General features: G+C 42.1%; 1 protein-coding gene across 2 annotated transcripts in view; it reads left to right on the forward strand.

Annotated features, from left to right (window-relative positions):
* The window catches only part of sh2b3 (SH2B adaptor protein 3), a 62128-nt gene that overhangs the window by 10082 nt on the left and 39596 nt on the right, over nucleotides 1-12450 (forward strand). The window contains exon 1 of one of the 2 annotated variants that reach the window (XM_088993986.1): nucleotides 12113-12243. The exons of the other annotated variant lie outside the window; for it this stretch is intronic. The gene's annotated coding sequence lies outside the window, so the exon portion shown is untranslated. Of the gene's footprint in view, nucleotides 1-12112; nucleotides 12244-12450 lie in introns of those variants that run through there. 2 annotated transcript variants of the gene reach the window in all.

Genomic DNA, 12450 nt, shown 5'->3' on the forward strand with positions numbered 1-12450 from the left:
CCAGTTCGTCTTTCAAATTAATTGGAAAAATGTGAACAAACAATTAACTTGTCCCTCTTTTCAAAACTACTACCATCAATTCGTCATGTATATGATCCTACATGTACTGTTTCACAATTATTGCTAACCTCGAGGTGAAACCGCAATGGCAATTTAGCCCGCCACAAAAATGAGTTTGACACGCTTGAATGACAAGCATACAAGACAAACATTGTGTTAAAACCAACAGTTAAAGGACAACCGACACCATTTTTTGTTTCCTAACTGACATCAGAGAAACGTTTTATAGCATCTAAAATACCCAAAACACGCAGGCTGATAGTTTTAGTCAAATGCAAAACACCAATAAAAATGACTTAAAGTGTCCCAAAACGACTTCAAAATGACCTTAGAAAGTTTCACTTTCATAAGGTCCCTCCCCCTTGTTTGTGACGTCACGCCAGGACGTCTTGCCTTGCTCGAGAATCAAAACAATGGCTTCAGTTTCAGAGAAGATGCTTTCTTGTTACTCATCCAGTTATGAATATGAATCAAATAGTTCTGAAGAGGAAAGCATACATGTTTGAAATCGATTAAAGAAGTCCTTCCGTCTCGTTTTGAGGCATCTGGACTCCAATGTAGCGCCCAGAAAATTTACAAGATGGCGCCCAAGCTCCATTGGAAATGGGCTGATTTGTTCGCTGGGAATTTGTGTCAACTAGTATCAAATAGTAGTCTTGGTCAACACACGATTCACCATTGCATTATTTATGTGTTTTCCTTCTCATTTCGCCATCAACACGAAGTTTTCAGACCAAACAAAGTACCCAAAATGCATTGTGTGTTGCTTTCTCTGTCAGGGCGTTCCTGACGTCACGTCAGAAATTGTTACCAACTCGAAAACAATACTTCCTGAATATTCAGCGCGAGTCTTAAAACGTAAAATATAGCTATATGTGGTGGAATCTTTGTAAAATACGCTTAGTAGAAGTAATTTGAAGTGATTTTACAAATTATGGACAAGACACAACTTGTCCGGAGGCATCGGTTGTCCTTTAAACTACTGTGCATTTTTGTGGAATGTGGGAGGAAATTGGGGTAGCCGGAGAAAACACACACAGGCCCGGGGGAATTGTCCAACTTGTCCGGAGGCGTCGGTTGTCCTTTAAATCTTACAGTGTGGTCTGATGCACATGGAACATAATCTCACTGTATAACTTTAGATAGCAGAAGTCGCACGCTACCAAAAAAGTTGTCTTTCTGACCACTTTCCTCAAAGCAGTTTGGACCTTTCCCTCTACAATTAGAATTCCAAGTCAGATTAAACGTACTGTAATTATTCCTCTGGCTCGCACGCCACCATTTCAACATCTGCAATCTTGTCAGGAGTCTTCCCAGTTTGAAATCAAGAAAACTATTGACACTTTGGAATGAGTCACTCTTAACGCTTGGCTGGCGCAAGTAAACGCTCGGTGAGTGACGGCCTCATATTTGAAGCGTGTTTTTACCGTGTGAATTCGTCTTGGCTCGGATGCGAATGATGGATTGCTGCTTTCAACTTTCCCCCAAACAAGCATCTGTTTAAAGATTCCGGTGATAAATTGTGTTTCATGCTCTTGGATTATGTTGCTGTTGTTGTTTTTTTTCTTTTTGACTTTCAAGTCTGTTTGGCCATGTTCAAGCGCCTCCATTGTCTCAAATCTGTCTTGCACAGTACAGTTGAGAACACTACTTGTGATAAGAAGTGAAAAGAAAGTACTGACTAGGTTTGCCTTGCAGAAATATATTCAACTCTTTTTTTAACATAGTTATATCGCCAATCTGCTTAAAATTAACAAGCAAATTATTTTGAACAAAGCTGTTTGTACTCGATATGTCAGTGTCAGTGCAGGAGGGGGTTAAAGAGTTTGATGGTTCTCTTTATTTGTAAGTAGGTTCGTTGTCAGATCTCCCAGGCAGGTGACGCGCAGAGCTTGACCGTGGCGTGGAGTTGAGCAAGTCGTGCCGTGATGTCCGTCCGACGCCCGGCGCGAGCCGGGCGCCTGAGCGGGTCCGTGCAAGTCTCTTTGGGTCTGTGAGTCCGAGATGATTCTGCCCCGTGGTTCGCCCAATCTCTCTGTCCCGCGACAGCTCCTTTTATACAATTTGCAAGCGTGTGCTATGCGTCAGGGTGATACGCACAACAAGAGATCAAGGAATTGAAAGACATGAAAGTGTTGAAAGACGCACTTCAAAATCATACACTCGTGTGACGCAACAGGGCTCCCCTCCTGGATCCGAAGTCGGTGAAAACGATGAAGGAAAAAGAAATAAAAACAAAAGTAATTCTGCGACATGGTGAGGCCAGGCAAGATGACGGTCACCGGGCGTGGCAGGCGTCGGTTGGGAGGTTGCCGAGGAGGTTTCGTGGTGTCTGAAGTCGTTGTACGGGAGCACGGCAAAGAGTGCTCTACGACTGCCAGTTTGAGTCGATCGATGGAAACTTTCCTCGCGGCCGTCGAGTCGATGCCGGAAGGTCTTCTCACCGTGAGTTGTCGGAGAATCGATGAGGGATTGTGAGGACGAAGGTGCGTAGGGTTGGCCACGCTGCCGGGCACGGACAGGCCGGTCATCGGCGACGGTGGCGATGATCGCGTTGCCATGGCGCTCTGCAGGACGCTGAGGAAGAACGCTGACGTCGGCGGCCGTGTCGGCCATGAAGCGTCTTCCCGAAGTCCGATCGTGGACATAAGCGATGTCCGACGATGTCCGATCGTGGACATATATGATGTCCGATCGTGGACATAAGCGATGTCCGACGATGTGCGATCGTGGACATATACGATGCAGCTAGTTGCAGAGTCGCCAGGCGAATTGGACGATGTCGGCCATCAGGGTGCGGCAGGTTTCACGGTGGGGTCGGGGCGCCCACGGGTGGTGGCGGTCCATCGGGAGCTCGGCTTGAGGGGTCTTGCTGTGAAGATGCCGGGTTCACGGGCGGCTGGGAAATCTGGGTGTTTCCATTTGGAGAGTTGATTGGGCTGAGGAGGAGGGAAAAAAATCCTCCTGGCTGGCTCGCCAATAAAGAGTTTGATGGTTCTCTTTATTTGTAAGTAGGTTCGTTGTCAGATCTCCCAGGCAGGTGACGCGCAGAGCTTGACCGTGGCGTGGAGTTGAGCAAGTCGTGCCGTGATGTCCGTCCGACGCCCGGCGCGAGCCGGGCGCCTGAGCGGGTCCGTGCAAGTCTCTTTGGGTCTGTGAGTCCGAGATGATTCTGCCCCGTGGTTCGCCCAATCTCTCTGTCCCGCGACAGCTCCTTTTATACAATTTGCAAGCGTGTGCTATGCGTCAGGGTGATACGCACAACAAGAGATCAAGGAATTGAAAGACATGAAAGTGTTGAAAGACGCACTTCAAAATCATACACTCGTGTGACGCAACAGGGTCATCCGTGTAGCTTAGTAGAAAATGTAGCTTTTGTTTTCCAGAAGTTTAATGATCCCTGACGCAAACGTAGCTGTCACACAAAATAATTTGTTCTTGTGTAACATCATCTACTTGAGTTGTTAGCAATATCGGTAGGCCTTCCGGGACACACTTTTGATGTTGCGTTAGCATTAGCAACAGTTTGACATTTAGTTCACAGTATGTAACTCTTTAGACATACTTTGTGGCTAGCTTATTTGATGATGATGATGATGATGATGATGATGATGATGATGATGATGATTATCACACGATCTTCTTATCCTTTCGGCTTTTCCCTTCAAGGGGTCGCCACAAATCAGTGTCCTCCATCTTTAGAGGTTTGATCCGCATGTTTGTTTTGGCCAAGCTTTTACGTCAGATGCCCTTCCTGACACAACCCTCTGTATTTATCCGGGCTTGGGACCGGCACAAGAAGACTTGTCCTTTTGTGGTTACAGAAAAAGCAACTCGCTCAGTAAAAGGCTCCCAAACACAAAATGGCCATCAGCACAGCAACATTCAAAAACTATACATTTAGCAACATGAGAAAAATAAAAATGAGCCCAAAGTTTTGAGATTGCACTGTTTTTGCATTGCACATGAAATACACTTATTCAAGGAAAACAGTATAATTCATTTACATTAGTCTATCATAATGGTAATAGATTATTATCACAATAATTATGTGAATTCCTTCTGGATTTTAATACAGGTAGGCTGACCAAGACACAGTTTTGACGCTGCGTTAGCATTAGCACCAGTTCTGACATTTAGTTCACAATTGTATGTAACTATTTAAACATACTTTGTGGCTAGCTTCTTCGATTATTATTATTTCACTATAATTACGTTAATTCTTTGTCTATTGTAATATCTGTAGGCTAACCAGGACACAGTTTTGATGTTGCGTTGCATTAGCACCCGTGCTGACATTTAATTCACAGTTGTATGTAACTCTTAAAACACATATTGTGGCTATCTTCTTTGATTATTATTATTACATTATACTTATGTAAATTCTCGAAACAGCGAATGCGTCAGAAATTCCGCCTTTATCACTGGCACTGTAACAATGGTTTACATGTTTGCTCATAGAGATTGTGCTCTATCGTCAACAGTATTCTATAGTGTCTTTTAGTTCTGATGCTAGCCACTGGTCGCCTTCCCCAGACCCCCCCCCCCCACAACCTCACCCCCCCCACACACACAGAATCACTTATCACATGTGCATCCTGCCAAGATATCTCTACTCACTCCTTAAATCCCTGTTTTTACTATCATTTCCCCAATATGCCAGGTTCTGTCTTAGTGAGCATTGTGACGAACTTCAGGCTTTGTGTCGACATCTTTTATTAGTCATACTGGCCTCGGATCCCCTCGTGGAATTGTCTCATCTTGCGACACTACTACTCCGAACGTCTGTCTACTCTTCATGCTTTGAGATGTTGCTGGGTGCTTTTCAGTTTTCCCAGCGAGCCTTCGAGTTCCCAGACCACAGGAAATGGCCTTGAGAGCAGCAAAGCGTTATTTCTGCGCGCCTTAAGAATAGCAGCATTGTGTCGCGTCGGATCGCAAATTGTTGTGGGAATGCAGAACTGAGAAGGAGAATGTCTACCAAAGCAAAAATAAATAAATAAATACAATAAAAACAGCTAACAAGACAATATATTGATTGTAACGTATACTTTTCCGCGTTGTGCAAAAGCTTTTTAAAAATATTGTATGTGCTAACCAAGCTACAGTAGTTAGTAAATGCCACATATTAGGCAAGGAAGGGACTGTCTTAAGTTTGCCATATCCCGTCAGCGTGTTAAATTGGGAGGAATTTCAGTGAAACGACTTCCACCGGGCTGTTTTGCAAAGTCGCTCGAGGCTCCTTGCTTGTTTCACCACAAATCAGCTGATGCGCCACTCAGGCTGTGGGAAGTAAGACGAAGGTTATCTCATGTTTCAGTGTCGCTTCCTCCTTTGACAGAATGTTCTTCAATTATGCAAGGAGCGTCCGTGTGTGCGTTGAAAGGCGATCTCGCGTCTCTCTCGACTCAAACTTAAAGAGAGCTGAGACCCGTCCTGTCCCATCATCCCCCGCTGTCCTTTGCTTACCATCAAGAAGTCGTACACTTTTACGCAACGGTACTCCCGCTGGCCTTTCGCAGCGGCTTGTCGTACTTCGTTATATGATTTGTAGTGAAAGTTGCCGAAAAAGGTCACGCGGCGTCAGTTCTTCCCCTACTGTCGTGATGGCCAACATGAAGTGGCCCGCTTTTTCCTGCGGGTTGGCAATCCAGTTTACCCACACCCTCCCGGATTGAAAATATGTGCAAAATATTGATTTATTTATTCGTTGTTTCACCAGTAATGGTTATGAATATCCGGTTGTAAATGGAAACAACAACTGATTCATTTATTTTCTTTATTTTGCCTTTCAAATTGACACAGCTGACCATTTTCAACACTTCAGCTGAATCATTAATTTCAAAAAATGACATGTAGCATCTGACCAATAGAATAGATTTGTCCAATAATAATAATAAATATATATATATATATATATATATTATTATGTATTTATATGTAATGTATGTATGTGTATATATATGTATGTATATATATGTATGTATGTATGTATGTATGTATATGTATATATATATATATATATATATATATATATATATATATATATATATATGTATATGTATATGTATATATATGTATGTATATATATATATATATATATATATATATATATATATATATATATATATATATATATATATATATATGTGTATGTATGTATGTATGTATGTATATGTATGTATATATATGTATGTATGTGTATGTATGTATATATATGTATGTATATACAGTAAAGTCTCGTTATATCGATATTCAAGGGAGTCCGAAAAAATATCGATATAACCGGGACTATCGATATATGCGACCCTGTTTGCATGTAACTTTCTCCGTGCTGCATAGAAATAGTATCGATATAACCGGGACTATCGATATATCCGATATCGATATAACGAGACTTTACTGTATATAGATGATTTCTACTGCCATTATTATTTTTCACTCTTCTTCAAAATCCACTTTCTCAAAAGAACACAAAGCCAAAATGGAAGAAAAGATGGAATCAATCCTCACTACAGTCACGAGAGTTTCCACCCTTGTGGAAAAACTGATGCCGTTGGAGTGTCAAATTTTTCAATCAACCTCAGCGCAGTCGGTCAATCCGTCAGCACCAATGATGTCATCATAGGCACACGTACAAATTGCACCCATCGCCTTTTACGTGGCAGTCAATGCTCGCCGGCGCAGGGCTCCTGTCACTGTGATTGCGAGCCCAGTAAGTGTTAAGATCCTCCACTCGACCACCTGAACCCCCATTCCCAAACATGGCCTTCCTCCTCCTCCGTCAATGACTCTTTCTTGCCTAACTCAGTTTTTCTTTCGTTTTAGTCCCTTAACCCCCTCCACCCACAGCCCTTCTTTTTTCTAATAACCCCGACCCCCAACCCCCAGTGCCCACGCACTTGCTACGCTTTGTTCAGCATAAGCCACACTGACTCACACAATGAAAATTCAAAGGTGGTAACAAAATCTGTTTTCCATCCCAGATCCTGTGATGCACATGTTACCATGTTTTTTTTTCACTCCAATTTTCGGGAAAAACCACATTTGATGTGTCTGATCAATTCGTGCCACGCAGCCCTGTGAGATCACACGCTGTTCGGAAATAGCTGTCCGTGATTGATAGTAATGGGAATAGTAAATTGTTTGAGATTGTTTGGGGCATGGGACTCCTTTGACATCTGAAGCAGTAGACAAGAAGATGGTATTATTATTAGTACTGTATTTTACAGTGTATAAGGCACACCCAAAAGCCTTGATTTTCTTCAAAAGACGACTCTGCGCCTTATACGCCGGTGCACCTTATATGTGAAGTCATATTGAGCCACAACAGGTCTCGCAACTACTGTCAGCAGCCACTGACTCAGTTCACCCCTCGAGAAGTAATGCGTAACCCCAGCCTCTACTGTAGCACCTTATAATGGGGTAAGCCTTATATTCGGAAAACTTTTATATATTTATAGATTATATTTGTAAAACTTGTTTTTTTTCATCGAAGGTGCGCCTTATAGATGGAAAATGTTTTAAAATACACCATTCATTGGGAGTGCCCCATATACTCCGGTGCACCTTATATTTGGAACACTTTTATATATTTATCTTTTATATGTGGAAAACCTTTGTTCATTCTGTGAAGGTGCGCCTTATACTGTATATAGAAAATACACCATTTATTGAAGGTGCACCTTATATTTGTAAAACTTTTATAGTTTCCCCACTCAATAGTTTCGTGATAATCGAGTTTGATTTAGTTGAATGATTTGTTATGTTAACATCGTGTTTTATTTTTTTTTTCTCTCATTCATTGACTTGGCAAATGTTTGGGCCATCTGAACGTAACTTAATTACGCAATTCGGGATGTATCGTTCCTCACAATGAGCATAAAGCAGTGCATCGTTGAAGCCTGCACCCCCCTCACGCGATGTTTTATTTACCGTAATTTCCATACTATAAGGTGCACCCAAAAGCTTTTTTTTTTTCATGTGATGACGCTGAGCCTTATACATACGTGAGCCTTATATGTGAAGTAATCTTGAGCCAGAACAGGTCTCCAACTACTGTCAGCCGCCACGACTCCATTTCTACCTTGTGGAAGAAGGAGTGCGCGGTCCATGCAGGGATATATAAATCACTGTTTGATTTCAATAATCTCTTGTGTGTTTTCTCAATTTCAACATCATTTTCTATTTTAGCACAATGACTAGAAATGGAAGATTTGGCATTATTTTTTTTTTGCTTGGTTTTGTATTTAGTGTCTCCAAAAAATATACAGTGATACCTCAGCATACAAACGTAATTGGTTCCCAGAAAGTGTGTTTAAGGCAAAAAGTTTGTCTTCCAAACATTTATGATGAAATTACTGTCCTCTCGGACCCAGCGTGCAAGGCACTTATAATGACTTATAATGAAACATAATAAACACGAAAATGCCAATTTGCCGGGAGAGGGGAGCAGCTGCGTGCTCACGCGTGCAATATGTCATTCATTTAAAGGACAACCGACGTCTCCGGACAAGTTGTGTCCATAATTTTTAAAATGGCTTCAAATGACTTCTATTGAGCGTATTTTACAAAGATTCCACCGCATATAGCTATATTTTACGTTTTAAGACTCACACTGAATATTCAGGAAGTCTTGTTTTTCAGTTTGTGACGAGTCCGTACGTGACGTCACTAAAGGACCGCCCTTGACTGTAAAAAAGACGCTTTGTAGCGGTCCTTCCATCACGTCACAATGTATTTTGCTGTACTTGTGTTGTCTGGGGACCTCGTGTTGCACCCAAAAGCGGCCAGAAGGCCAGAAGAGAGCGTCCAAGCGCCATATAAAGAATTTATCAGCCTGTGAAAACGCAGGTGGCCACAGGAGGTCGCCATTTTGTTCCTCTTTTTTTTGGGTGAGAGATTTTCCCCCCCAATGTTGCCTGAAAATGGCACAAATAAATTCTTTAATCGATTGCAAACATGTCTGCTTTCCTCTTCAGAACTATTTGAATCATATTCATCACTGGATGTGTAACAAGAAAGCATATTCTCCGAATCTGAAGTCATTATTTTGATTCACAAGCAATGCAAGACGTCTTGGCGTGACGTCGCGAACTGGGGGCGGGACTTTCTGAAAATGCCCAATTCGCAGCTCAATTTTTTGCAGATTTTGGACACTTTAAGTCATTTTTATTGGTGTTTTGCATTTGAGTAAAAATATCATACTGCGTGTTTTGGGTATTTTAGATGCTATAAAACTTTTTTCTGGTGTCAATTAAAAAACAAAAAAGTGACGTGGTTGTCCTTTAAGGTGTGCCTTATAATCCGGTGCGCCATATACATGGAAAAAGTTATACACCATTCATTGGGGGTGCGCCTTATAGTCCCATGCACCTTATAATCTGGAAAATACAGTATTTACTTGTCACCATCAAATTTTGAACGTGAAAAATCCCCGCAAGCCCCTTGGGTGAAGTGTCACAGCATATCCGAGGTCAATTCAAGGTTGCGCTACAAATCAAACCGGTGAGGTCATGAGGTTAACTCAGAAGACAAGATCGGTTTGACGTGTGTTTGTCACATACGAGCGTTACGGAGTATCGTTTTGATGTTGGGTTGGTTCACATTGAAAGTCTTGTGGCTTCCATCTGTATTGTAGTTTTTTTTTTCGAAACAGAGAGACTCCTTGATGAAGACTATGACTAACAGTCTTGATTAGCCATGAGTCTGTGGATTGGTTCCTCAGCACTTTTTTAAAAATACCATCATAAGGTCACTTTTTTTTAAACAAAACTAACAAGTAAAAGACCGCCAATGTGCGTCAGGTTTATGTGATTTTCAAGTCCATTTTAATCTTAGTTTTTAATATGTATATTTTTTTGACGAAAGGCATGCAGCTCTCTGAAAATGCTCGTTTTGATTCTTGTCGCAAGCTGCTTTCCTGGAAAACAATTTAATTCGGCAGCTGTTTGACACGTGGGTATGTCCAATAAAGGCCTTCGCTTGCCTGTTTTTGATTTGAAGATGAAGTGATTGAGCCGCAGCCTCAGTAGTCTTAAATGGGACCTACCCTGTGGCTGGTGCGGGGGTGTTTGTATTTAAATCGACTCAATGGACGCAGTATGTTGAGCTATGATAAAAGGTGAGATGGATAAGGGGGTCATAAATGATTAAAGATGTGATCGCCTAAAACGGTGTGTATTTCAGTACCACTTTTTTAACTCATTCACTGCCAGACGATGTGCAAAAATGTGTCCACTCCAGTGCCAGGGTTTTTGTCATTTTCACTCAAATTCCAGGACCCACAGAATATCGAATTTTAGGACAACATAAACATTCAATTCAGCGTAAGAAACCTTACACTCTGTTTTTCATCAGAAAAATAGTTAATTCCTAAATTATATGGGTATGGAATTTTTTGAGCTTGAAATGGGGGAATAATAATAAATAAATTTGGGATATATTCGGGAATAAATTCAGGAATAGCAGTGAATGAGTTAATATGCACATTCACTGAACCCTTTATGAGTGAAGAGTGAGTTCCTTAGTTATAAGGCGACTGTACAAAATACAATACATACATAATGATTAATATAGTGCTTTAACAACAGCTGAACCTGTAGCAAAACGCTAACATTGACAAAATGTTAGCGAGGGGGCGCAAATGCTGCCCCCTCATTGAAGTGAAAAAACATTGCGAGAGGTCTGACGAGCGCTTTATTGCCACCCCCCACAAGAAAAAACAAAACCCGGACAAATTCGGGAATGGCGTTCTACGTCATGCGTCTGTGTAAGCTCTCAGTCGTACAGGAGTGGTCCATCGATGAAAAGGTTTCTTCAGCCGTCATCTGTACTTCTTTGTAGGTGTCAGACGTTTCGCTTCTTATACAAGAGGTTTTGTCAGCAAACTAAACTACCAGCAAAAGATTTTAGTTTGCTGACGAAGCCTCTTGGATAAGAAGCGAAACGTCCGACACCTTCAAAGCAGTACAGATGACGGCTGAAGAAATCTTTTCATCGACGCTCTACGTCATATTTTCAATTCCCGAAAAATTCGGGAACGGCAACAAATGTAGTTTGTCGATTTTGGGTCTTTTGGCACTCACATTGGCATTTAAAATGGTAAACTATTACGGTGATGTCATGTCAGCGGTATTTATTTATTTATTTATTTATTTATTTATTTATTGTCAGGGGGAACCAAATCACACCAGGGTGCAAGAGTGAGCAAACGCTATTGCAAGCAGACGCTTTTGAATTTGGTTCAACTGAGCTGGACTCAATGTGGTCGAGCAGTTGGCACTTCTGCCTCAAAGTTCTGAGGTTTGGGTTTTTGGGGCCCTGACTTCCTCACACGTTCCTCAAATCCTGCACGCTGGTTGAAAAACTCTAAATTGCCCATCGGCAAGAGTCGTTGCCTGGTGGTTGACGATCTACATTACATGTCCACCGATTGTCAAGAGAGTTGAAATGTTTCCAAAAATATTCAGTTTGCTCTACAATTGGAATGCATGCATGAGTGTGAACGCTTAGAAGGCCGGACGCTGAGGATGACCGATGGGAACAGTGGCGTGTGAGCCCCCCGCACCCCCGGAGGGATCCAGCAAGAGGAAGTGTTTGTAATGTGTGCGCATGTTGAGTCACTTGTTGCTGAGTCATCGCTGGGCTGGCCATGCAGATAGAAAGAGACTTCTTGGGGGGCCGACTGAAGGGGCTCGAAGAGAGCGCGCACTGAGCATGCTCTTATACACGACAGGAAGGGAATTGGCACTTGTGGCGGGACTCCTCTAGGAACGTTGGTGATGCAATATTTCACGATGCCAAGTTTTTTTTTTCCTTATGTCCACATGAGTATGTTTGATTATGTGAGGTGGGACGGGTGGGAGGTCCCAAGTCAGCTGTAAGCTCGCTGCACGACACTCATGCTGAATGGCGTCACTGGGGACATGGAGAGAGATTTGGCCAGCAGATAATTTGTCATGTTGGAGCATGTTTTTGCTGAACACAAAGAAGCACCCACCTTCTATTTCTTGTTTTTATTTTTTTAGGTGGTCTTTTGGGCTCCCGAACGTCCCCTTTTCCTCTGCCACCTCAACACACACACGCATACCCGCGTTTTTAACATATTGGCAAATATCCGCACATACCGTCGTACTTCCTGTTTGTAAAAAAGAGCCTTGACTGCTGCATGGGAGGAAGCCGGTATGTATTGTAGGTTTATGATTACTCCTTAAACCACATTTTAGGCATCGGTAGGCGCAGAGGTTGTGAAGGAAATCTTTAAATTCTCGAATGACGTGCTTGCAGGTAGAATGTCACTTCCAATTAGCTTATTTATTTGTTATTTTTTTGCCGCTTTGACTCAGTTAGACGTACTTATTCTCACTGGCGGACAAGAGCAAAACTGTT

Source organism: Hippocampus bargibanti, linkage group LG04, assembly GCF_051943395.1.
Source record: "Hippocampus bargibanti isolate YZ-2025 linkage group LG04, ASM5194339v1, whole genome shotgun sequence".
In the NCBI taxonomy this organism is placed as follows: Eukaryota; Metazoa; Chordata; class Actinopteri; order Syngnathiformes; family Syngnathidae; genus Hippocampus; species Hippocampus bargibanti.